Consider the following 26,039-nt stretch of genomic DNA (forward strand, 5'->3'; position numbering starts at 1 on the left):
GTATAATTACTAAAGATAGACGAAGCAGGAGCCATATAAAATGCCGAATAGGCACAGGTGAAATGAGCTTTCATTCAGAAATAGTCTGCTAAAAAAAAAATTAATTTAAACTTCGGGAAAACATTTTTGAGAATATGCTTAGCTACTTTATAAGAAAGCGAACGTAGCTTTATATGGAAGTGAAACTTGGAAGATCGGAGTACCTGAAAAGAGAAGATTAGAAGCTTTTAAAATGTGATGCTTTAGGAGAATGTTAAAAATCAGGTGGTGGATAAAGTGACAAATGAAAAGGTATTGCAGCAAATTGATGTAGGAAGAAGCATTTGGAAAAATATAGCTAAAAGAAGACAGACTTAATATGCCACATCTTACGGCATTCTGGAATAGTCTCTTTGATATTGGAGGGACAGGTAGATGGGAAAAATTGTGCAGACAGGCAACATTTGTTATATGTAAAATAAATTGATAGGGATGTAGGTGGTATACTGAAGTGAAATGGCTGGTACTAGGTAGAGAATGCTTTGAGAGATGCATCAAACCAGTCAAATGACTGAGGACAAAAAAAAGTCTGTTTTTCATTTAAACTTTTAATCATCAATATGAGAAAAAATTATTATTTATCAAGGTTTAATAATTATCAATATATTTCTGTTTTGTAGTGTATTATAGAGAATATTAGAAATTAAATGTAATTTTATAAATGTATTAACTGTCAATAAATGTATTTCTGTTAATACTTTGTGTTTGTTTGTTTATTACCCCTTCACCTCTCCTACAGAAAGCAGATAGGAAATGGGTTAAAATTTACAATTACTATTTTAAGGTAAAAGATAGAAAAGAAAGTGTTATTTTACAATTAGAAAGGCTATATACATATACTGATTTTATTATTTACTTTAAAATTAAAAAACTAAATAATTTTAAACTAAATAATAAATTTTTACAATATCTTATATCCAAGATAAATAAATCAAAATGTGTAACTCGTATTGCTGTATTGAAATGAAATAATGCAGTCTCATTTAGTTTGTTCCCTCAACAGGACAAGATAGTGGTTGTTTGAAAGAATTTAAGTATTTCTATAAGCCACCTATATCACAAATATCCATTCTGAGATATAGAGTGCTGCCTATTCCATGTTTACAAAGGAAGACAAACATTTACTTAATATATCAGGGGCATCGTTAATCCGATCACTATAGATTTTAAACATTAGCGTATGATTAAATGCTACAGATTACTATCTGCAGCATATCTGTTGAATTTTGATTAGGATGATGACATAATGCGATTAATTAACCAGCTTGCCCACACATACTACTGATGGGTGGCTTTAATGTACACAACCTTTTTTGGGGGGTACTGGAAAGGTTCCTTTTAAAATCTGACTTTGTTGTATTAAATAATGGTTTTGAACTTATTTAAATGCCAGATACAGATTGATGTCCTGTTAAAATTAACATTTATAACTGCATCAATGGCACTGAATTTTTCAAGGTTTTAGAAATTTCCACGGAAGTGACCAGTTTCAATGAAAGTGTATTCTATCTCCAAAGGCAACTGTATGATAAGAAGATTGGATGAGCTTCACTCCTTGAAACAACTGAAGTTACTGATAATGTTTGCTTTAACCAATGTTTTATTTAACTCTCAGATTTATAAAACTTAAAAATCCTGACAACAATACTTGATGTACACTAATAGAAATACTACTACAGCAGACATTTAGAAGATAGTGAAGGTCATCTGTGTACAAACTTTCCATATTATACTGTTATATTAACACGACCTAATAGATTTACCAAACAAAATCAGATTATCAGATATGATGGGACTGAACTTCTCTGTAGCAGTGGAAGAAAGCATATATTGTTCCAATCCTAAAAAAATAAAACTCCAACAGATCCCATTAGTTAAAATCCTAATTTTTTGACGTGTGCTAATGGAAAAAAATATATTTTGCAACTTGTTAATTACAGCATGTCAATCTACTTTTCCTCCTATAGGTAAATTTATCCCTTGGTAAATGTCCTTCATATTCTAATTTTTTTTCATTACACCACTGTAATGTTTATTATCAAGTACTGATTTATGAGTTGCTACCTCTCAGCACCTAAATAATTGAGTTAGTGCACATCATGTTTTTGTACTAAAAGTCTGAAAATCCGACACATCAGCTAACTCCATGCCACCACTATTTTCATTTTAGTTAGCTTTACAATTTTCTTCGTGATGTTCCTTAATACAAAAACAATACTGGGACGAAAAAAAATTAATCAATAACTTTGCCACAATCATCCTTGGGTGGCAGAAACATCATTCATTGATTGGTGGCCTCATTTCTGCTATGTCCCTTCATAAATCTGTTTTCTATGTCACATTCTAAAACTTTCTATTTTTGCTTCTAACATTGCATCTTCAGTAACAAGATTTACTGCTGGGCCTAATGCATCATCATATTAATTAAATTTTTGTACAGGGCTAGGTAAGTTCATAATACCACCAAACACTCTGCCTGCAGTAACTCCTTTTTCAAAGTACCTAAGACCATACCCTAACCTAGCAATTCTCAACCTGAGAGTCAAGATCACCACAGGAATCACGGTGATATGAAAGGACGGTGGTGAAATTAGGCCTACAAATTAAACGCAAACAATAACCGATAATGAAATCATTTCATGAGAAAATAATCATTATAAACATTTTACTTATCTTAAGAACACATGTAAAGAAAATAAATTGAGATAGTTGTTTGTTTTTCATTTAAAAGTTTCTCTATATGTGGATCTATGTTAGAAACACACTAAAGGAAATTATTTTCAAGTGATAAAAGAAGATTCCTATATTTATGTTTTAGCACAACCATAGTATTGTGAAAAACATTGTCATGAAACATCAAGAAAAGGATTTAAAAAAAATTATTCTAATATATGCATTGTATTAGTTACCCCTCACGTTAGATCTCTTGTGCAATTTCCAAAATTTAAAGTGGTTACGGAAATAATCAACTTAAAGAAATTCTATCTGTCTTGGAAGTAAGTAAAAAAATAAATGTCTAAATAAATTATTTATTTAGGTAGTGTCAAAACGCATATGTCTTAAGGAGACAGTCACACCATATGCTTATGGAAAAAATGTAAGTGCTCCAGACCAGTTAAGAATTAATTTTGAAAGCTAAAAAAATTGCTAAAAGGTAAATGTACCGCTAAGATAAATTGCAAAAAAAAACATTAGAGAGATATGGATATGAAATTCATGCAAAGAAATGAGGATGTAAGGCGTAGCAACACAACATAAATGAGAATTTCTGAAATTGTTGAAGTAAGAATTTCTTATTTTTATCTCAGAGGAAATTATACGCTAAGATATGAAATTGACAGCACTATAAATTATTTAAACAAGAATAATGCTGCGGGAGCAAAATACAAACCAAGAAATCATAAGAATATTGTAGTGTTTCAGTGAAGCAGAGATTAATATTTGTGGGTCATTCATATTTGAGGGAAAAATTAATAAATGCCCTGATATTTCAATAAGAATAGTATATGTATTCTAAAGTCAGGAAAGTTTACATTTAACAACTACCATTTAAAAACCGTCATTTCATTTATTCAAATAACCAGTTAGGACAATGTTTTGGAAAATGAAAGGTGGAAGGTATACTAGAAAACAAAAGTAGGTGTTCTTGAAAAAAACCCTGATTCATAAAAAGCAGTTTTATGAAATTCAACAAACCAATAACTACACTACGTTACAGGTAACGTAAATAAACTGACATTCCTTCAAATCAAACTTTCATGCATTTGAGAAGCAGATAGCTACTGAAGTGTTGGAACTACTATAATAGGTGGGCATCTACAAAGAAGCTAGTCAAAATTAGTTTTCAATATTTTTGATGGCATCAATTAATTTATAATCGATGCAGTTTGGGCAATAAAGTCAAGCTAACCTTCTAGGTTTTGTGTACTTCATGACTGAAAGCGGTAGAAAACTGTTGATAATTTTTCAAGAATTTTTCTTCTTTTTTTAGTGATATCTCATGCGTAATTCATTCAGATCCTTGGGTTGAGAATGCCCAAGAATAGGTTGTAATAAAATATAAAATATTGTGGTGTTCTTCACCTCAGAGATTAGGAATAATTATTTTACATTAATCAATGCAGAGAATCTGTAAGATTTAAAAAAAATATTGTGTTGAAACACTTGGAAAGAAGAGTTACTTATAATAATAATTTGGTAGTTAAAGGATGAAGGATAATATAAAATAAACTACAATTTTAATTTAGGAAACGGAAAGATTATTCAATAATTGGGGGAAATAGATGTATTCATACGTATATAATAACAAATCAAAAAGAAAATATAGTGCACTAATTTTTTTTCTCTGCTAATAGTGCAATTAGTACAGGATAGAATTAAAAATGAATGAGTAGTTAATGGGTTGAAAATAACAGACTTAATTGTAATATTATAAGTACTTTAATTGATTGTTTTTAATGAAATGATAAATTAATTTTGTGGTATGAATCTATGTAATACTTCGAACTGAAATAGATTTGTGAGGATTTTCTTGAATTTGAAATTGTTTTCTTTTTAGAACATGTATTTTCGTGTAATTTTTTTTGTAAAATTTGGTCTTGACTTTTTCAGTGAGCCTATCCTTACTGAGTATGATATATATATATATATATAAATATATATATATATATATATATATGTGTGTGTGTGTGTGTGTGTGTGTGTGTGTTGTCACACTGGTTGAGTGCACGTATAAGTTTTTACTTAAAAAACCATAATGAAATTTCAGTAATTTAAAAATATAAAACAATTTATACATGAATGTTCAGAGGATGAAAACCCATTTCTTCATGTGCAGTAATTTATTAAGTAGTGATGTGATAAACATTGAGTCCATTATAAAGGAAGCAGTAACAAAAGCGCACAGGATGGGATATTCAGTATGACTGGCTGTAACTTGAGAAAGTTTTTATATACAGTGCCTCAAAACCATGTAGAGGGTGTGATTTTGATTGTAAATTACTACAGGTGCATTTATTAAAAAAAACAATACACATGTATAAATTAGAGTATATTTAAGTTAGCTTAGAAAATGATTTTTTTTTTACTCAAGTCTAAAAAAATAAAGCTAGCAGTGATGTACCAAATTTGTTTTTTTAATTTAACACGCATTTATTAACATTTAGGTAAATTTAAAATAAACAAAAATATCCTTAAAGATTTTTAGTCCTCAGGAACGAAATTAGAAGTTGTAAATAAAACATATTTAATCAATTTTTAATCTTCACAGTATATTTCAACTCTGAAAGAAATGAGAAATTAAGATATATATTCTGATTGCGAATTTTTCTTCAAACAGTGTTTTATTTCAAATGTTGAAGTGTACCATGGCAACACCGTGTTTTTAAAATCAGTTGTTTATAACTAAATCAATTATTTTTAAGCGGCTATAAATAAAATACCTTTATGGTTTTATAAACCTTTATCGACATAAATTATTTACTAAAAGAAATGTACTTGCTGTTGGTTTTCATTTCATTTTCTGTTTCATTTATTAATAGTATTTTGATCATAGTAAATAAATAAAATAAGTTAGGAAATATAGACGGTAATAATAAAATCCTTAAAAAATAACTTATTTTATTTTGGAAAATATACTACAATTTGAAATAATAATAATTTTATTACACAATATTGCGGCAGTGAAAACCAAAAAATATTGCTGGCAACCAATTTTTAAATTTTCACTGTCTGAAACGTTCTGTGCACTAAGCATCAATATACCCTACTGTTGTGTAGCAAATTGAACATGTTGATTACAAAACAAATTAATGACATCTTTTATTTCAATGTTGTATCTGAATAGACCTTAATAATATTAATTTTTACTTTTCCGTCTTGATAGTGCTATAGCTCTGAAAGGAAAAGTATTGTAATCGATCCGATTTTGGCATGTTTTGTTTTCACCTATCTTGATGTTTTGCCTAAGGAACCCAAAAAACCAGTTGGAAATTTTCCAGATGTTAATGTCTCTATGTACAGGTGTGCGTTCGGTGTCGCACCCTTAATCACCTTATATCTTCAGAACTACTGGACCGATTTTGGCCAAACTTAGTCAGATTACTTCTATGAATGGTATATTGATGCCGTTAAATTTTCAACTTAAAAGCCCAAGGGGGTGAGACTGTAGAGCATGGTCACTCTCAGTATCTCGAGATTCCACCTAATTAAGGTCATATACATTTTAGACATTTGTTAACAATTAAAAAATAATCTCTGGCTAAAAAAAATTTGGCAAATCGAATCCCCGACCCCAAAAATGCCCTAAACTACTGCTGTGTTGTGACGTCAAAGGTGAGCGGTAGAATTAAATAAATGTATAAGTAAAGTATAAAAATAACTAGGTCTGGCTGGGTCTCGTACTCGATCGCCCGGTAGATTCGGCTCCTGGTGCTATAAGCCTAGCGGCTACACCAATCTGCCGACCTACAAGCGAAATTTTTTTTATATAAGTGGTGAAATTACGAGGACATTCAATAATTAAAGAGACAAATTAATGTAGGAACGAACTGTATTTTTACAAAACGAGAATTTACTACTTTTCGATATAATTTGTTTCAGTAGATTCCTATCAAAAGGGGAGGTGCACAACTAGATGTAACAACAGTCCTAAATCCAAAATTTCAATATCCTACGGCTAATCGTTTTTGGGTTAAGCGAGATACATACATACGTACACATATGACGTCACGCTGAAACTAGTCAAATGGATATTTCCGTTGAAATCTGGGAAACGAAATTTTTCATTAATTATCTTTGAAAAAATTAACTTAGTGATTAAAAAATTTATTAAAACATATTTCAATTTTGTGAACGAAATTTACGTTTTGTTTTGCTATTTTGAAATTATACATTTTTTTCTAGAATAGAATTAATTTTTGATGCGAAGAAAATTACGAACCGTTAATACTTTTTCAGCTAATTAATTATTTTAGGTCATTGAATCATTTGATACTTTCATGAATTAAAAAAAAAATTATTTTTCGTTAACTTTACATTGTCAAAAATTCAAAGATAAAAAATTAAGTATATTTTCAAGAAAAATTCGATATAAATTATGCACATTATTTTGCATGATACTCCAGAAATGCATCAAATTATTTTATACCGTAGAACTTCTTATAAATGACTAATTAGGATTTAGAACTAGAGAATGATCATTCATATGATTTGCATTGGGAATTATCGTCTTTCAAAAGCAAGTAAAGAAGTAGAACACTCGCTTATGGATCATCAATTTATGAAGTTGGATTTATGAACTTGTTTAAAGTATGAAATCGGGCCGGCAAGATTTTTTGCATTTTCAGTCAACATATTTGAGAAAATTTGACGAATCTTTTTATTATATGATTTGTGTTATTAAGTATACACACAAAGTACATAAAGAAAATGTTTATGTCCAATTATTTCTCGACGATTTCATATTTGTTTTGTGTTAAAAAAGTTCTAACATTTAGTTACAATATTAGTAGAGGAATAAAATATTTAGTATTTATGAATATTTAATATTCAATATTTAGGAATAAAATATATAACTGCGTATATTCTTGTTTTTGAGAAAATGAGTAGAAAAAATATATAACAATTATCTCGCCTTTCATACATATCTGTACTTTTTTGAGTCGTACAATATCTTTTTGAAGAACTATAAATAAATAAATTGTTGCATTTTGATTTTTTCAGTTGACGGCAGACTCTCGCCGAAACCTTATCAATTTTATTGTTTTGGTAGTTTGGATAGGAACTTAACATTAGGAAATTAACTTAATTAACATAAAATTGGCGAAATAAACTTTGAACTTAAACGTAGGGAAATAAAGTACCGACTGATTCCCCAGTAGATATTTTTAATTTTTCAGTCTGGTAGCTTTTATGAACGTTATGTACACATTTCGAAAAAGGGTTATTCAGGTAGGGAAGAGGATATTGATTCCGGGAAATACAAACAGTACCTTTTGAAAAAGCAAATTTAATAGTTTTAGCGCAAACATTTTTACCCACGATGGAATGGAGACGGTATATGCGTTTGGGATAAGAGGTTGTGTGTGTGCATGGCTGTAATTTTCCTCAAAAACTACTGGACCGATTTCTATGCGGTTTTTTGCATTACCTAATAAACATATCAATTCAGAGCAGGTTTTTAGACGTATTTTACGATTATACGCAACCAGGGGGCGCTGTAGTATATGTGTTTTTCTAAAACAGTTGGCTCGGGTTTTTTGCAATACATAGGTATCACTTCATCGCATTATATAGGCATCTCCTTAGAACAAGTTCTTGGATTAGTTTTACGGTTATAAGGGGGGCGCTGCAGTAAATATGTTTCTTCAAAACGGCTTCGTGGGTTTTTAAAAATTTTTTAATTTTATCACTTGTTACTAAAGAATACCATAAGAAAGCAGATGAAGAAAGAAATCCTGTCGAGGAACAACAACGAAGGACCGGAGAAGAGAGGTTAAGACGAGAACGGAGGGTCGAAGAACGTAAACGAATACTCAATAATAAATTAGAAATGGACGTGAGAATATTGAAACGGTATAATGCTTCTAACATTACTCCTTTGCAAATAAATTTTAGAAAACACAGAGAACTCGGATTGAATACTACTCGAGTTGAAGGAGGACGGTACCTGAAGCCTTGTCATAGAGGCATGAAATGACGCAGAATGTCGGTTACTAAATCGAAGTATGCAGATGATTTTTACCGGATGTTCCTTATACGGTTGATAATTACAATGAGTTGAAACAAAGATGTAGAAGACTTAATCGGTACGCTAGAGGAAACCTAAGATGACTTTATTAAACAAACGGCGGAAGGATTATGAACAATTACTCACACAAATGATAGTGTAATTTCAACTGAGAAAAATGACGCTCATAGGTTAGCGATGGAAAATTCCTACGCATTAAAGTCTGATTGTATTCTATTTTTATTGCCGTTTAATTGTCTCTGCAGATTTATTTAAATGTAAAAAGGTTATAGAAATTTTTTTGTTAATTATGTTTATTGCGATCAACTTTCCTGTAAGTTTTTAATTGTATTTTCAATTCTATTTACTTTTTTTAAGTAAAACAAATTGGAATTTCAGTTGAACCTACTAACAGGATTACCTTTTTAATGGAAAAATATTACATAAAATAATGTACATTTTAAGAAAAATATTTAATATTTGTTAATAAAGATCGCTATACAAATTTGTAATTGTTTTTGCAAGGAAATTGGAATTTCAGGTAACATTAATTTACAAAACTTTAATAAAAAAGTAATACAATTTAATAATCATTAATAAAGTAATAAAAAAAACCAAATATAAACAAGTATAAGATATACATAACAACTAGTGACCGTAAATTTTTTCCGTTGTTCTTGATGGTGGTCAATTAAATGTGATTCATACAATTTGAAAAACAATCTACCGTAGTTATTTTTTAATCAAAATAAAAGAATTCATTCATGCTATCTTTGTTATTGTCTTGTACCATTCATCACTCATTAGTTGCCACTTAAACGCATAGAATTTTTAAAAATACAAGTACGATGAAGGGAAATAAAAATTAATCGATTAAAATGTTGATTTAGGATAATTATTAACTTTCTGTAAATGTAAACAATTTATAATTTATCTAAAAATCGGTGTAATCGACTCGCATCTCGAATGTTGCCAGTTTCTCGAATATCATAGTTAGATGTGAATTTTGTATTAACTTTGTAGATTTCCTTGCTATATCTTAAATGACAAGATTACACAGATTAGGGAATAATAAAGTTAAATTTATAGGAACAGAAAATGTCATTTTCGTGAGGATTCTGCTGAATCCAGAATTAATTGTTAAAAGGTTCTTGTGTTTTAAAAATAAATTTAGAAAGCTTTGCCAGAAGCGTTCAAGAAATTGAAACACTATAGATAAAGAAGCTTTGGTCTGAAAAAATTAGATGCTTCTATATCCACGAAATCTAAAAATTTGAATTTTAAAACTTTTAATCAAATTTTACAATACCGTTCTACAAATAGCATATTATTTTAATATCTATTCAGATGAAATTGTCCACTATCTCTTAACTGCTTTTCATTCATATTTTACCGGCAACAAACGTAACTATTTTAAGCATCAAGAACATTAAAAATGAATTAACAATTATTATTAATGGATGGATGGATGAGGATGATGTACTTGAATGTAAACGTAGTTTTGTACAATCGACCATTCCTGAAACTAAACTTTTTGTCTAGATTTAAAAAAAGACATTATTATTATAAATATCATATTATAAAATAATTTATCTGCATTAGTGTTTAAGTAAGATATAAGGTTAAAAGAAAATTCTCAAAGAGACCTCTCATTACGAGACTTAACTCTCACCACTTAGCTACTACCTCAGCTGTGAATGCAGGTTTACAAATAAGCTATTGGAACTGCTTAAAAATATTAAATGGAATTCACTCGTTAATGACCGAAGTTAAAGCTGTTGTCTATTTAAAAGAGAGATTCTCATCCTACAACCCTGCAAAACTCCCATCGACAAACTCCATTGTAATCTGACTGAATTACCTTTTTAGTTCAATAAACATAAGCAGTTCATAGAACTGTTCAGAGATTCATAGATATTACTAATTGTATTTTAACAGAGGTAAAAGATTTATTACAAAGTAGTTATTTATTTATACATAATGAAACCATACTTTTTTTTAATAAATATTTTCAACACCTTCATCGTTCTTTTCTTGGCAAATTTTCAGCCAGTTCTCTTTTAGTTATTCTGTCGGCATAATTTGCACAGTACGATGGACTTGGGATTTTAATAAAATATTCAAATGTATTTTCTGGAATGTAACTTCAATTCGAAAAAAGAATCCTTTGTCCCAACACATTTATAAAATATCTTTAAAGGTTAACTACAGCAGATGATGAATCTTTTGTCCTGTATCCGCTTCAAAAATATAATAATCCAAAATTGTTCGCAGACCTTTAAAACAGTGGATAATATAATCTACGATGTAGAATACAATTTTTAAATAGCAAGCGAAAGATTTGTTAACTTAATTTGCCAGACAAAAAGAAGCAAACATTAAACAGAAGAAAAATTAAAATCATAATCGTATGAGTGTTTTCATTGTAAATTACAAACACATTAACTTTTCTTTGAGGAAATTTGTTCATATGAAATAATAAATATTTGCAGTTGAACATATCCGTAGTTTTTACTGCTGATAATAAGTTGAACATTGAATAAAGAGATGGTCAGTTCATGCGCTAGGATGGTTTACTGAGTGTTACTGTGGGCTGTTAGAGATGGATAGATGTGAAACAGCTATTTCTGTGGTATGAGGTTGCTGAAGGCAGACTGCAAACTGACTATCAAGAAAACTACATTTTTGTAAGTGTGATCATCCTAAATATTTAATAAATAAAACAAAAACAAAACTTGTTTCTAAAGAAATGTATATTTTTGTGCACTAAAAACTTTTTTTAACATATTATTAAAAAAATAAATTTATTCTTTTAATTGAATGAATGAATGGCTTAAAATTTGCTTCTCTAATAAAGAATGAAGAGCATAACAAAATTACATATACTGTTTTAACGATAATTAGGATAACAAAAAATATTTATTAAAGTAATTTCATTATATAAAAAAGCGATTTCTATGGAAATGTACGTTTTCTTGAAAGAAAAAAATGTGTTTATATTTATAAGAACACAACAATTTTATAAAATCATTTGTATAAAAATTTCAACAGAAATTTCGGGGTTGGGTACCCTTTCGTCGTCAGGTACACGTAAACCCGGACGATATTGAAAAGTTACAGAGCACCATGAACCTGACCGACAATAATTCGCCACTTGATAAATTTCTCAGCCGATGCCCAATCTTGGGTCTGGATCCTAGGTTGATATGTCTGTAACTTCCGTCAAAAAACCTTTTGACGGAAGTTACAGACATAATTTTTCTTTTTCGTATGAATATTATTATGTCTCTTTAAATTGTTTTTACGATTAAAAGACTTTTCACAAAAGTTACAAACATAATTTTTCCTCTTTTGTATGAGTATTAAGATGTGTCTTTAAAATGTCTTAGAGATTAAATAACTTTTGACAAAAGTTACAAGTATATCTTTATTTTTATATGAATATTTAAATGTAATTTTAAAGTAGAACTTTGATTAAAACTTTCCTGACAAAATTTACAAATATAATTTTTTTCTTCATTATGAGTAATAAGGTGGGTTTTTAAATCATTATCATGAATGAGAGACTTTTGAGAAAAGTTCTTTATTTTTTCTTTTTACTGTGAAAGTTAATGTGTTTCTTTAAATAAAATTTACATCTGAATCTTTCAACGCAACATTCACAAACCAATTTCTTTCCTATCTGAGTAGGTAACTTGTTTTTACTACTTATACTTTCGACTAAATTTTCTTCTGTTGTTACATCACCATACGCACACTTACATTCACTGAATTTTTTTTATAATTCCATCACGCATAGAATTATTTATGGATCTCTTGCAATGCTTGGTACTTCCCTTGATAGTAACCTGTAAAATTAAAAATAATTAATAATTACAATCGCAAATCAAAGGGTCAAACCAAAACTCAATGTTTGATTATGACGGAACAATAATGGCATCATGGAGCTCGCTGTTACAAGGCACAAATACCTTGACATGTTTGAAAATTTTGCTGTTCCTCAGATTCCTGCAGGATACAGGCTCCCCAGGGCACTGTGGCGCACTGTTTGGGAATCACTGTATTCCAGAATACAGAATAATAATATATTTATAATAAATAAAATAAAACTACCACTTACTGCTTGTTTTTTTTTTTTTAATTCTTAAAATTAGCACTTTTGTCACGGGCACTTCTTGATACATCTTAATACTTGATTACTTAATCTTTAATACTTGATACTTCTTTAATACATCGATGGATGTATTAAAAACCTTTTAAAAAAGACATGTTGAAAAAAGAAGGCTGTGTTCCTCCTTAGCCACAGATCATTAAAAATGATGAAACTCAGATTTTTAACAATCAGACTAAGGACTAACATCTTTCCTTTATTAAATTTTATTTCTTTTTAAAAGGTTTATAATACATCTGATGAAATGGCGTGCCTGCAAAAGTGCTAATATGTAAACATATATATATATATATATATATATATTTGCATACATTATCGGTCGTGTATGTTATTAATCTAATCTAATCTTGTTGTCAATTGTAAACTATTCACGCATCAGTGCTGTAAGTTTCGTTACTCAAATTGTGTTTTTCTATTAAAAAAAGCCCTGATGGATCGATGAATGAGTTACTGTAATGGAAGCTAATCGGTATTCTGGAATCCTTTCAAGGAACGCATTGAATACTTGCTGAAAAATTTCTAAATGCCAGTATCCCAGCAAAGAATAGCATACACAATTCAGTTAAAAAATTGGCATACAACGAGGTTGATTTCAAATTGCGAAATGAAATAATGACCTCCAGTTAAGAATACAGAAGTCATAATCGATGTTCAAAGAAGAATTTCTGTCGGTCCAAAAAATTTATATAATAATCACAATAAAGCAAAGTAAAATAAACACCTTGCTTTAAAATTCTTCACGATTTAAACTTAAAATCATATCGTGTAATAACTTATGAGAACAAACAGAAACATCTTACTGCAGACCGGCTTCTCTAAAACATTGTCGATGGACAAATGATGAGGTTAATGAATGAAAATCCTCATCACACATTTGAGTGTCCATTTCACTATGAGCCAAATCAGTGTATGGTGTGCTGCTTGGTAATCATATAGTAGGGAGACCATTTTTTTTTACTGTACTGTCAATACAAGTCTTCTGTACAATTTTCAAAAAATTCTACTCTTGATTAACTTTTTATCACAATCTTGTGATAAAAATTACAGCTTCTTCTTGCAAGATGAAGAAATAATCTGTTGGACATCAAAAAATTAATTGAAACACATCCAAACAGCTTTTACTGTGAGCAGAGCGCAGAGGCCTACTTGTTCCCCAAATTTGTCTATTTAAAGGACTGAGTTTATAAATCGAACTCCTACACTATCGATAACTGTAGGTGAAACTTCACAATAAGAAACTGAAGTCATCGAGAACATTTTGCATCAGGTGACTCTCGGTATGATTACTTTAGCATTGATGCATCGGCTCAACAAATAAAAAAAGATTGAAGCGATTAAAGTCTACATTAATTGTTTATAAGAAACAAATGAAATAATGTTAATTTAAATATATAAACATAAAAAAAACATCAAAAGATAATCCAAAATTCAGAGGGTGCTAATGAAAATTATTTTGAGCATATATTTATGTATATTTTGTTCAGAATGCGGTTCAATTGTGCTTCTTTTTGTAATTAGTATTATTTAAAAATTCATTAACAAAGGAATGTTGTTTCTGTAAAAGAAAAGATTTTTTTAAAACGATTCAACAACTCCGAATACAATAAGGCCCTTACTTGTAAAATGAAGTACTGTGTTGAGTTATATGAAAAAAGAACTGTTGTCCGTTCAATTTAGATGGATATTGTAATTTTTTTAAATGTGACAATTTTTTTTAGCAAAGAATTGCATATTCATAAATATAAACACAAGACTAGAATAAGATATTTAATTTTCTAAATATAGGTCTACACGAGAATGATATGACAGCCCTACAAAGAATTAACCCTAACAGGCTATTTGCACACTTTAAAAATATAAAAACTAATAAAAACTGGAGTAGATAAATCGAAAGATACAGAAGAAATGAAAATAATTCAAGAAGACTACAAAGAACATTTACTATGAGAAAGAATTGCAAAATATCTGTTTCCACGAAAAACAAAAATCATGGAAGAAATATTTCGCTGGTAATAACAGGACTAGGCTGAATTACAGAAGACTTTAACGAAAAGAAATGAATTTTGTAGTGTATTATGAATGATGCCAACCCTGATCAGGATTCAAACCTAGAACCTTCTGGATGAAAGTCAAAGATCGCTGTCACAGATGGCAGTAACTTCAATGAACTGTAGTAATACCGATAAAATCTAACTACTAAATATTCTAAACTAACTAAAATCTAACTACTAACTACTAAATTGTGAAAAAAAGTTTTTACATTAAAATAGAAACTAATACAGTAGAAATTAATAAACAATTTGTAAAATATAGTAGTAATATAATAAACATAAACTTTAGAATTATGATATAAATAAGAAATTTCCTGTTGTTTGCTATAATACAAATTAAAACTTTGCTTCATTAACATGCCAGCAAAATTAACACACCTCATTTTATTAGCGCTTCTGTTTAAACGATTAATTCATGCTTTAACAGTTTTAACATTAACAGTTTTCCATTCTTTACAATTAAAAAAAAATATGTTTTCGTGCTTTTTCATACTTTTTCAAGTTTAAGTGATGAAAATACAATTCTCGAATGCAGAACTAGCCAACTACTATCTAATACTTTGTTCATAACCAAATTATGAAGTATACTTCTACAACTTAATTTTTTTAATCATAACATATGTATAGTTTAGTACTGCCAACCATAATAAATAATCACTCAATTTTGATAAAAAAAAATTGAAATGTGAATTTTGCTTTATAAGTAGAGACTTAATAAAATAATTTTTTTTTTAATACAAATTTATCAGTTAATTCTACTGTTTATCAGTTAAAATTCTACTTTCAAACTATACAACAAAACTGTTTTCTTACAACTACACGCTTCAGCTTACGAGAAATATTTGCTTCCACTGTCATTTTAGATTTTTTTTACAGAATTTGAAAAATCTTTCCACCAATTTATTTAAGATGCCTGAAGGATTTTCTTTTGTGTAAATAAATATTATTCTATTGATTCATTTTTAGATAATACTAATTAAAATATAATTAAAAAGAAATTGATTTATCTGCATCTTGTTCAACATGTACGTAAATTAATTTCCAATTGCAACTTCTGAATTGTGAATCAATTTGTAGTAATTTTTTGTTTAAAATATTTACCGTAACATTTTTCATATAATTAAATAATTAACACGGACTTAAATCAAATCTTTCTTATTATAATCTGGTTATATTAATATAACCAGATATAATATATAGTATATTAATTATCTTACACTGATTTCTTATAATCTGGTTTTATATTAATTTATTGATCTGTATAATGCATTATTCTGTTATGATGAGAATAAAGATTAATTTATTTTACTTAGTGGAAATGAAATAAAATATTTTTATACGGTTAGGATACACTAAATGACAATAATTATTTTCAAACTTGGATAACTGTTGCATTATCCTAACATTGTTATTTGTATGAGCAGAATTCCCATTAATGATAATGATAATATTTATCATAGCCCATAAAGTGAAATTTCTGGTTGTTATATTAGATGGCAAATCCTCTTAGGATCAAATTGATTTTTTCCCTATTCTTTTGCTTTAAAAAACTTGTAACCATGACAAACTACTATATTATGTTTTTGAATATTCTTATCTGAAATATGTCATCTTTTTTTCTGAAGGAGGCTCTCTCCTTCAAAAAGTCAAAACAAGTTTCTAGGATACGGAAATGGGTTGTTAGATCGTTATTTCACAATCATAAGTATAAACTTGTAAACCATTGTTAGTTAGTTAATAAGAATATTGCCGACAGAAAACAACAAAAATCGAAATCGAGTGGTCGTTAACACAGAAGTACAAATTTTATTATTTGTTATTATCTCTTTTTTTTAAAAATATTAAATATTAAAAAAATAATAGGCAAATTGTAACAGTGGAGGATTACAGAAAAAATTGATTAAAAATGTAATGCGATGTATTACAAAATTAATCTCTTATAAAATATTTTCAAAATAACCCAGAAAATCACGTATGTTATGTAGAAATAAAAATCTTATATTAATTTATGAATGGTTGAACAGAAAAACTGAGGATAATTAAATTAACAATTTCTTATAGTATTATCTACAAGTGATTTCTCGATATGCAAGTGAAAGGCTTGCTTAGCTAATTTTATTGTAAAACAATTATCAACAATAAGAACTGTTCTGATCAATGCCAGGAGAACAATACATAAACGACTTATTTCATTAGTTCTACCTGCTAAAATCACGGACTTAATATTCAACTGTTAGTATATACAATGTAATATGTATGTGTGTAGTCTTAGATGATTTAATGTCAGTTTATATTATAATTATTATGTTTCGGTTAAGATGAATAAATTAATCATACAAATTATAATTAAAAAGTCAACAGAATAAAATACGTGTTAATAAAAGCTAAACAACCAGACTTATGACTTGTAGTAATAATAATGTACATCTAATATTTATAACAACATTGCTCATGTTTTCAAAACGAAATAAAGTTAAGCTTTCAAAACCACAAACAAAAGTATACAAGATCATACAACATAAAAAAGTACAAACAGAAAAAAATAGCAATCAGATAGTAAAAAAATTTTAATTTAGTGACTGTTTAAACATTATATCAAGCATACAGGATGTATATTCTCATCAACAAATTCTGAGAACAAAAACAAGACCTACACCACTTTAAAAGGAACATGATTGTGACAATAACTGTGAATGTGTCATTTTTTTAGTGACGTTCTATTGCCTATTGTCACAATGGGTTGAATAAAAATGGCAGTTGAATAAAAATTGATCAGACCATCAGACTAGTCATAAACATATATCTTATTAAACAATATACATTGTAAATAACATGAATGGTATTTATCATCGGTGAAAAGTTTCCAGACTGTTGCCATGGATGTAACCTACGAACAGAACAATTGATCTAAAAACCAAGCATACTAACCGCATGCAGCAGATCAGCTGCTTTTGATTAATTGTTTATGTAGGTTTTTTAAACATAAAAACATTTTATTTTTTTTTTACTATTTGACCTGTTTTTTTCTTTCTGGTATTCTCTGCTTTGGCTGTGAAAGGCCAACATGCGATTAAACTACAGCCGGTGTTATTTAAATTTTGAATGTTAATATTTCATTTATAATCTTTTCTACATAAAAAATAAAAGGTATTATACCTTTAGGATTTAGGTAAGACAGAAATCTACCTCCATATAATTTGATATTCTACAACACTTTGGTAATCTCAAGTGCAACATCATGTAAACTGAAGAGTAATAAATAAGGATGTAATGAAAACGGCCAATTATATTCAATTATCGGGATAATATACATTTAATCTATTTCATCTAAAGACCATAAAAATAGAATTTCTTTCTCCACATAAAATTTTTGAAGCGCTACATAAATTATTTAATTTTGAAATAACTTACATCAATAAAAATTTTCTATATATTACTTTTTTCTATTATTTCTGGAAGTAAATAATAACAGGAAAAATTTAATCGTTAATTAAAATAAAAGGTCTTCATAAAAGACCTGAATTCATTATAGACAGACTCTTTCACAATAAATCTAAGCAAATTTTGAAACTTTTTATTTTATTTTATAATCGTTCATGACAACTAACAGATGCTGTTACTATGTAAAAAGTTATAAAGCTGTAAAATAAAACAAGTTCAAAATTGATTTAAGACCTTATCAATTTCTCACTCAATAACTTTTTTTTTGTAACATTTTTAACCGCTTAGGGGCTATGTGGTGCCTTGCAGACGTTGCCTTGGTCGACCCTAAGTGATATGGCTGTAGGCTAGTCCTCCCTTTGTATGCAGCTTAGAGCTGGGCTCCTATCAGGGTTCCTGCTGGTTCATCGAGATATCATGTCCTCTTCTCTGGATAAATCTACGCCTGGGATCTTTCTCAATGTTCAGTTAATACAATGGTAAAAGTATTATTCAGATTTGCCTGGCAGTTCATAAGTTTTATTAGAATCCGATCAATAATTAGAAACAAACACATAGGCATTGTGATTTACAAATAAATAAATAAATAAACATACGTTACAGATATATTAAAACTTACCAGCAGTGAATAATCTCCATGATTGTTTTGAACGCTCTATATAAAATGATCTGAAAAAAAACTTCCAATAACTCAGAAACATCACGGCGTAATTCAATTTCAAAATCTCCTTCTAACTGTCTGAAATATAATACAAAATATAAATATATTTTATTATTTTATAAAAAATATTTATAAATATGAAAAAAAAATGTTTATACATACATCAAATATCAAAGGAAAGTAATAGTGATATATTTTAGAAAGCCTTTCAACAATCAACAGGTGCTTTAACCATTAGGCTTGCGTAATTACTGTATAAAATATACAATTCTTAAATTCACAAGCGATATTTGCCTACAAGATTAACTTTAAAAACATCAGAAAAACAACAAATGAAGGTTAAAGAAAAGAGGGCAGTGAGAAACCATTGATGGAGAAACCACATTATGAAGTAAACACTCTAATGATAAATGTAAATAATAAATGATTTTACATTGACCAGTCATAAAATTGCACAAATGCTGCAACTAAAAAATTAAAAATTCCAGCAGTTTAACCTGTAGTGACAGGACTGCAATGAAAAGACAAAGCATCATTTCTCTAGTACAGTCAAAAATCAAGAATTTTATTTTATTTCTACAAACACTTTAAAGGTTGTCTCTTGTTTTACTATTATACAGATTTGAATACTAAAACATGGATACTGGTGCTCTTTGGTAGTTGGGTTTCAATTAATTTGGTAGTTGGCATCTCAGGAATGTATTCAGAATACACTTCATTTGTACAAGACTACACTTCATTTCATTCATACATATCATCCTCTTAATTAATACCATACGGTGGTTCAAGAGGCTAAACAGAAAAATAAGGAAAATTTATCTTAGATACTTTCAGATGATGTTTGGCTGATTGGAACTCTGATAAAGATGTAGAAGAAACCTTTTTTCTTTCTTGTCATTTATGGACTCAAATTCATATTCTTGAAATAATTAGATGATTCTTTTACTTTATGTCACTTTGTTATGTATTTACCCGATTTCATTCAAGGGTGAGTGACAATAAGACAAAGTTTTTACTTTTTTTACTGGTAATTGTTTTGGTTGATATCTCCTGACTGGATAAACTGACTGCTATAAAATGTTCTATGATGATTTCTGAATATTGGCCATTTAATTCTGGTTACATCAGATCAATGGAGCAGGGAGCAGGTCATCATGAGTTAAGAAACTTCTCTGGGAAAGTTATGACACTTTTCTGGCTTTTTTTAAATTTCAAGTTTTTTAATACAAAAAAGTTTTGTATAGACTCATATAAATAAAATATTTTATTCTTTCTTTAAAGGGCACCGTGGATCCCTATCCAACACAATGTTAACATTGGTCCACTAACCTCTTGAACAAATAAGGTTTGGTTCATTTTAAACGTTGATATGTTTTACAAATTATGAACGTACAACTTTTTCATTTGGTGTAAAAATAAAATTTTAATAATTAAAAAAAAGAAAGTCTTTTTTATGTTAAAATGTTTCATTTTTTCCCTCAAAAATATATAAAATTTTTAAAAACTATACATTCAGTTGAAAGAGCAAAGCGAGTTGTACATTCACAAAAAATTTCAAGTTTCTTTTATAGTAGCTGAGAAAAGTGTACCTAAATATAGGAAAAAAATCAATTTCGTAAAAACTGCATCTAAAAAATTTTATTAACAGAAAACATACCTGCTGTTCACAACTATCCTCTAATTTCTTTCTGCTCAGATTCCTTTTCTGTCTACTCTTTTTTTCTCGAGTTGGATGTCTTATTCATTACATTTCACTCGCTCCTCATCTAGTTTTTTCATTGCATCAACTGTGTATCTGCCTGGATCTAACTTCATTTCTTCTAAAGCCAAAAATTTTACTATATTTCAGTCAATAAACTTGCAAATAGCATGGTATATTCCAAAATGAAGAGTTTTAATACTAACAAAAATTGACGTCAAAATTTTAGTCTTTGCTAAAGACACAACAGCAGAAATATTTTGGGTTGTTGGAGTCTTGTAATTACATCCACCTATTCGTTTTTTTAAACCAAGTTTCAATCTACGCATATCGGGCTAAAAATAAAACTATTTACACTATAAATAACGATAACAAATAATATCCACAACTGTACACTAACAAAAGATAAACGGAATGTTACACTCAACTCAATAAGGTTATGTTACAAAATAATGAAACAATGTTGCTAACTTTAAAAAAAAATACAGTAGCAAATCATAAAAATAATCAAGAGGAAAAATAATACAATATACGGAAACAACTGAAAGTCAACATTTTGATATAAAATGAAAAACTTGTGTCGACAAAAAAAATCATACATATTTTTATATACAACAAAGATAGGCGATTCAAACGGCATTGGAAAGAGGAAATTTTAAACTACATTTTAGAACAAAAAATCTGTTGGATATTACATGACTTACTTGTTCGCCTATTAAATTACATATAAACATTTTTTTTTTTAAATGAAAAGTATATAACATTTTATTTTATTAATAACTTCTGATATTTTTTCATAATTTTTTTTTATTGTTATTATTGAATTATTTATTTAAATTTTTTTTACAATCAAAGGTTAATAATTATTAATAAATCAATATATATATATATATATATAACTAAAAAAAAATTAAAAAAGGAGAAAAAAACCGGATTAGAACCGATGTGCCTTTCCCTTGTAAGATCCAAATGTTTCATTAATTAAAATTTTATTTGGCTATTACACTGGAACCGATGAAAGTAAGTACCACTTATACAGTTGAAAAGCTCTCAACGAGGGCTTACTACTGCAGTTAAGAAAAAGTCCAAAATCAAATTTTTGTTTTGACTTTGGGCTTTTTTGGACACTTTTGGGTCAGTCGATGCATTAAAATGTGTAGGGCAAAACTAGATGTTCCAATAGTATTAAATCTAAAATTTCAATATCCTATGGCTAATTGTTTTGAGTTACGTGAGAATCATACGTACATATAGACACCACACCAAAACTAGTCAAAATGGTTTCAGGGACGGTCATAATGGATATTTCCGTTGAAATCTGGAAATCAAAATTTTTTGTGATCACAATACTTCGTTTATTTTGCATAAGTAAGTAAAAAATAGCTCTTTAAACCCGTGTAAAAAATACAAAAATACAGCCTTAATTATAAATAAAGTTTTAATTTTCTAGCAAGGGGTGAACATTTTTTGTCAAAAAAAGCTTAAGAGAAAGGCTCTCAAAAAATTAAGATTTTTACATTTTAAATACAATGGATAACTTGCAAGATGGATTTAATTTATTTTTAACTTAAATCAAGCTAACCTGTTTGCAAGATTCTACCATATGCTTCTCTTTCTAGTCTTAAGACCACTTATTATCTATCCTCTTTAATAGCACATTTGAAACACTTCCATTTTTTCTTTTAGATTTTCATAGTGTCTTGTTATGTTTCGGTAAAGCGGTATACTCTGATACAGCGTTCAAGTCCTAGTAAAGCCAGATATTTTTACACGGACTTGAATACTAGATCGTGGATACCGGTGTTCTTTGGTGGTTGGGTTTTCAATTAACCACACATCTCAGGTATGGTCGAACTGAGAATGTACAAGACTACACTTCATTCACACTCATACATATCATCCTCATTCATCCTCTGAAGTATTATCTAAACGGTAGTTACCGGAGGCTAAACAGGAAAAAGAAAGAAAGAAGAAAGGTATACTCTGATAAATATATTCAACAAGTTTTATTATAATTAACTCTTAGATCACTATTTAATACTGATTAATTTTTTTCTGATTAAAGTTCTTCTTGCTTATGTAAAATTTCTTTTTTATTCAAACCTTATTCAGATGCACGATTCAGACGGTTGTTTTTCATTTCGTGGAAAAATTTCCTCTTCTTGGTTCAATTAGAGTGAGATGATAGAAGTTTTAAATTAATTAAACAATTTTGTTTCACACAGGTGAGTCTCTCAAGACCTCCAGGGGTCACGAGGCTGAACCCAGGTCCACAGAGCTCATTTTGCTCACCATTCCTGTCTAGTTCCTGATAAATAATAATTATAGTATTCCAGCTTTATAGAAACTCGAAAAAGAAACTAAATTACAAAAGACATCTAGTAGTAACTGCGGTAAAAGTATACAGACTTTTGATGATGAAAACCCATAACCTACTTCAGTTACCTTGGTGATATAAATACGAGGGTTATTTTTTTTCAAGGTCCGATCCGTCGCGAAATAAAAACCCGCGCAAAAATCGGATGAACCTTTGCGCATATGTGTTACGCAGCGTTTCTAGTATGGCCTTCAATCAAGCCGCGACACTTCGTTTATTTCTGAACACGCAGCTAGCACGTAAAGATGTTTACAACAATAGCATCTCCCGCCAAGTGTGAAGTGCGTGCGGTAATTCGATTTCTTCAGGCTGAGGAGTGTAATGCGGCTGATATTCATCGACGAATAAGTAATGTGTACGGTGAAACTTCAACGAGTAACAGTAAAGTGCGACAATGGTGCAGGTATTTTAAAGCAGGACGTACAGATGTTCATGATGCAGGCGGTCAGGGAAGGAAGCGAGTGACAAGCGATGATCTCGATGAGCGAGTTGATGAGGCGATTCGAGAAAATCGTCGATTCACAATTTTTGTATTGAGTGATTCGTTTCTTGAAATTTCAAGGTCAGCTCTCTACACCGTTGTGAGTAAGAGACATCAGTACCACAAACTGTGTGCGAGATGGGTTCCCAAGATGCTGTCCGACCGTCACAAAACAATGAGAACTGTCGCCTTCCTAAAGTTTCTCCAGCGCTACCACAATGAAGAAGATTTTTTGAACAAAATTGTCACAGGGGACGAGACACGGGTCCATTTCGAAAGTGAAGAAACAAAACAACAATCCAAACAGCGGATGCATTCTCATTCTCCCAGTAAACCGAAGAAGTTCAAGCGAACCTTCTCCAACAGAAAGCGTACGGCTACTGTGTTCTGGGACCGGAATGGAATTCTCTTGGTGGAATTCATGGAACGCGGCACGACCATCACTGCAGCCTCATACTGCGTGACTCTTCAACGTCTACGAAGGGCGATTCAGAATAAGCGGAGAGGAATGTTGTCATCAGGCGTTGTCTTTCTCCATGACAATGCTCAGCCGCACACTGCAGCTGTAACAAAGAAACTCCTGCAGCGTTTTCGTCGGGAAGTGTTTGATCACCTACCATACAGTCCGGACTTGGCTCCATCCGATTTTCACCTCTTTGCTCACATGAAACGCCGGCTAGGAGGACAACATTTTGGCACAGACATAGAGCTGCAGACCGGCGTAGAAACACGGCTGAAAACATAGGCGACTCCGTTCTATGACGAGGGTATTGGAAAGTTGGAACCACGCTACGACAAATGTCTAAATCGGAGTGGCGACTATGTAGAGAAATAGCGTAACTATGTAAGTACTTGTTACAAATAAAAAAATTTTATTTTCACCGTGGTTTTAATTTGTGACCGATCGGACCTTGAAAAAAAATAACTCTCATATAATAATCAATGAAATTCTTTTTCTTAAAACAGACAAAATTCTGGCTTTGTACATAGATTTATCGTTAACATTACTTAATTCTGGAATGTTATAATATAATAACATACTAACGTACATTTTGATGTCATTTTCTGCCGGATATATTTTCAAACAAAATTCAAGAAAATTAGTACAATAGAAAAATAATATAGATTTCTACACACCAGAACCATATGTCAAACTCAGAAGATAGCAGTTTCTTGGCTTCTTTTGATTTTTTCTGACAAATTTTTGTAGATATATTTTTATTTTAAATAAAAATAAAATTATAAAAACGTTAAAATAAAATAATTAAAACTTTTCTTATACGTTAAAATTGAAAGATTTAAGAAAGCGCAATTTTTTATCTCTAGTGTGGCTCTTTTGAAATCGGTTTCATTTTTCTTAAGTTTGTTTTATTTTGTTTTCAGCCACTCGACCGATCTATTAACAGTAAATAATACGTTACTTTGATATTCTGATCTGACCTTCTAATTTCACCATTTTTATAGATTAAAAAGACAAAATTTGGCTTTAACTTTATAAATAAATCAAATTTATAAAATCCAGGACTTCCCTGCGGTCGAATGGTCCCGGAAATCAACACATTATATCTCGTTGGCTACAGTATTTTTTTAATGAACATTATTTTTGTATAAATTAATTTCTACTTGCCAACCATTTAAAAAGTGTAAATCCTAGTACTTTCGGAGCTGTTACTCCATCTTCAGGGATTTTAATTTAAATTCAAAAAGTCAATATTCATTTTTAAAATTATTATGTTTATAATAGTCGGTCGTCAAGAATAAAATTAATTCGTACGCCAATATAATAGTAACGTCATGTTTGTAAGATGTTTGTGATTATTCTATATTAAAGCTATCAAATAGGATACAAAATTATAAACAATTTAAGAACAATTTAAGAAAAATGATAGAAAACAGAATAATGAAGAGAAGTACAAGAGAATGACAAAGATAGGGTGTTAACAGTATAAAAAAATTAAAATATCTTTTTCGGGGTCTTCTACAGAAAATATAATATAATTAAACCGGAAATTCTAATATTTAGGTAAAAATTAAGGAAAAAGGTAGTAAATAATATAAAAACAAATATATTACTGACCTTATAGCAGCTAGTGGATGTTGATATACAGGCATCATAACATTTCTAAAAGAAATATAAAGAAATGTCCGAGGTCCCCCCCAGTATCTAAATATCTCAATTCCATACCAGACTGCAATATCCTCATCTGAATTATTACATTGTAATAAAGTAATCGTTAAGATGAGTTAAATTACAATCTTCAAAATCATATCTGAAAGAAAAAGATTATAATTCAGTTTGTTTGTAATATATTGTGAATTATAAGATTTAATACGCGCATTGTAATTATGCAATATTAAGGGTTTTTTAGAAATCTTGTTAATAAGACAGTA

The 26,039-nt window shown here is 29.5% G+C and overlaps 1 long non-coding RNA gene across 2 annotated transcripts in view; it reads right to left on the reverse strand.

The window, feature by feature from the left end:
- LOC142332417 (uncharacterized) overlaps positions 1 to 21,205 on the reverse strand; it is a 36,961-nt gene extending 15,756 nt beyond the window's left edge. Inside the window, exons 1-3 of one of the 2 annotated variants that reach the window (XR_012758302.1) lie at positions 20,749 to 21,205; positions 19,050 to 19,169; positions 9,410 to 12,615 (exon numbers count right to left, since the gene is read on the reverse strand). This is a non-coding gene — a long non-coding RNA (uncharacterized LOC142332417). Of the gene's footprint in view, positions 1 to 9,409; positions 12,616 to 19,049; positions 19,170 to 20,748 lie in introns of those variants that run through there. The other variant, XR_012758303.1, reaches the window with a different exon arrangement.
- Positions 21,206 to 26,039: the final 4,834 nt, after the last annotated feature.

Source organism: Lycorma delicatula, chromosome 11 (genome assembly GCF_047948215.1).
Source record: "Lycorma delicatula isolate Av1 chromosome 11, ASM4794821v1, whole genome shotgun sequence".
Classification (NCBI taxonomy): domain Eukaryota; kingdom Metazoa; phylum Arthropoda; class Insecta; order Hemiptera; family Fulgoridae; genus Lycorma; species Lycorma delicatula.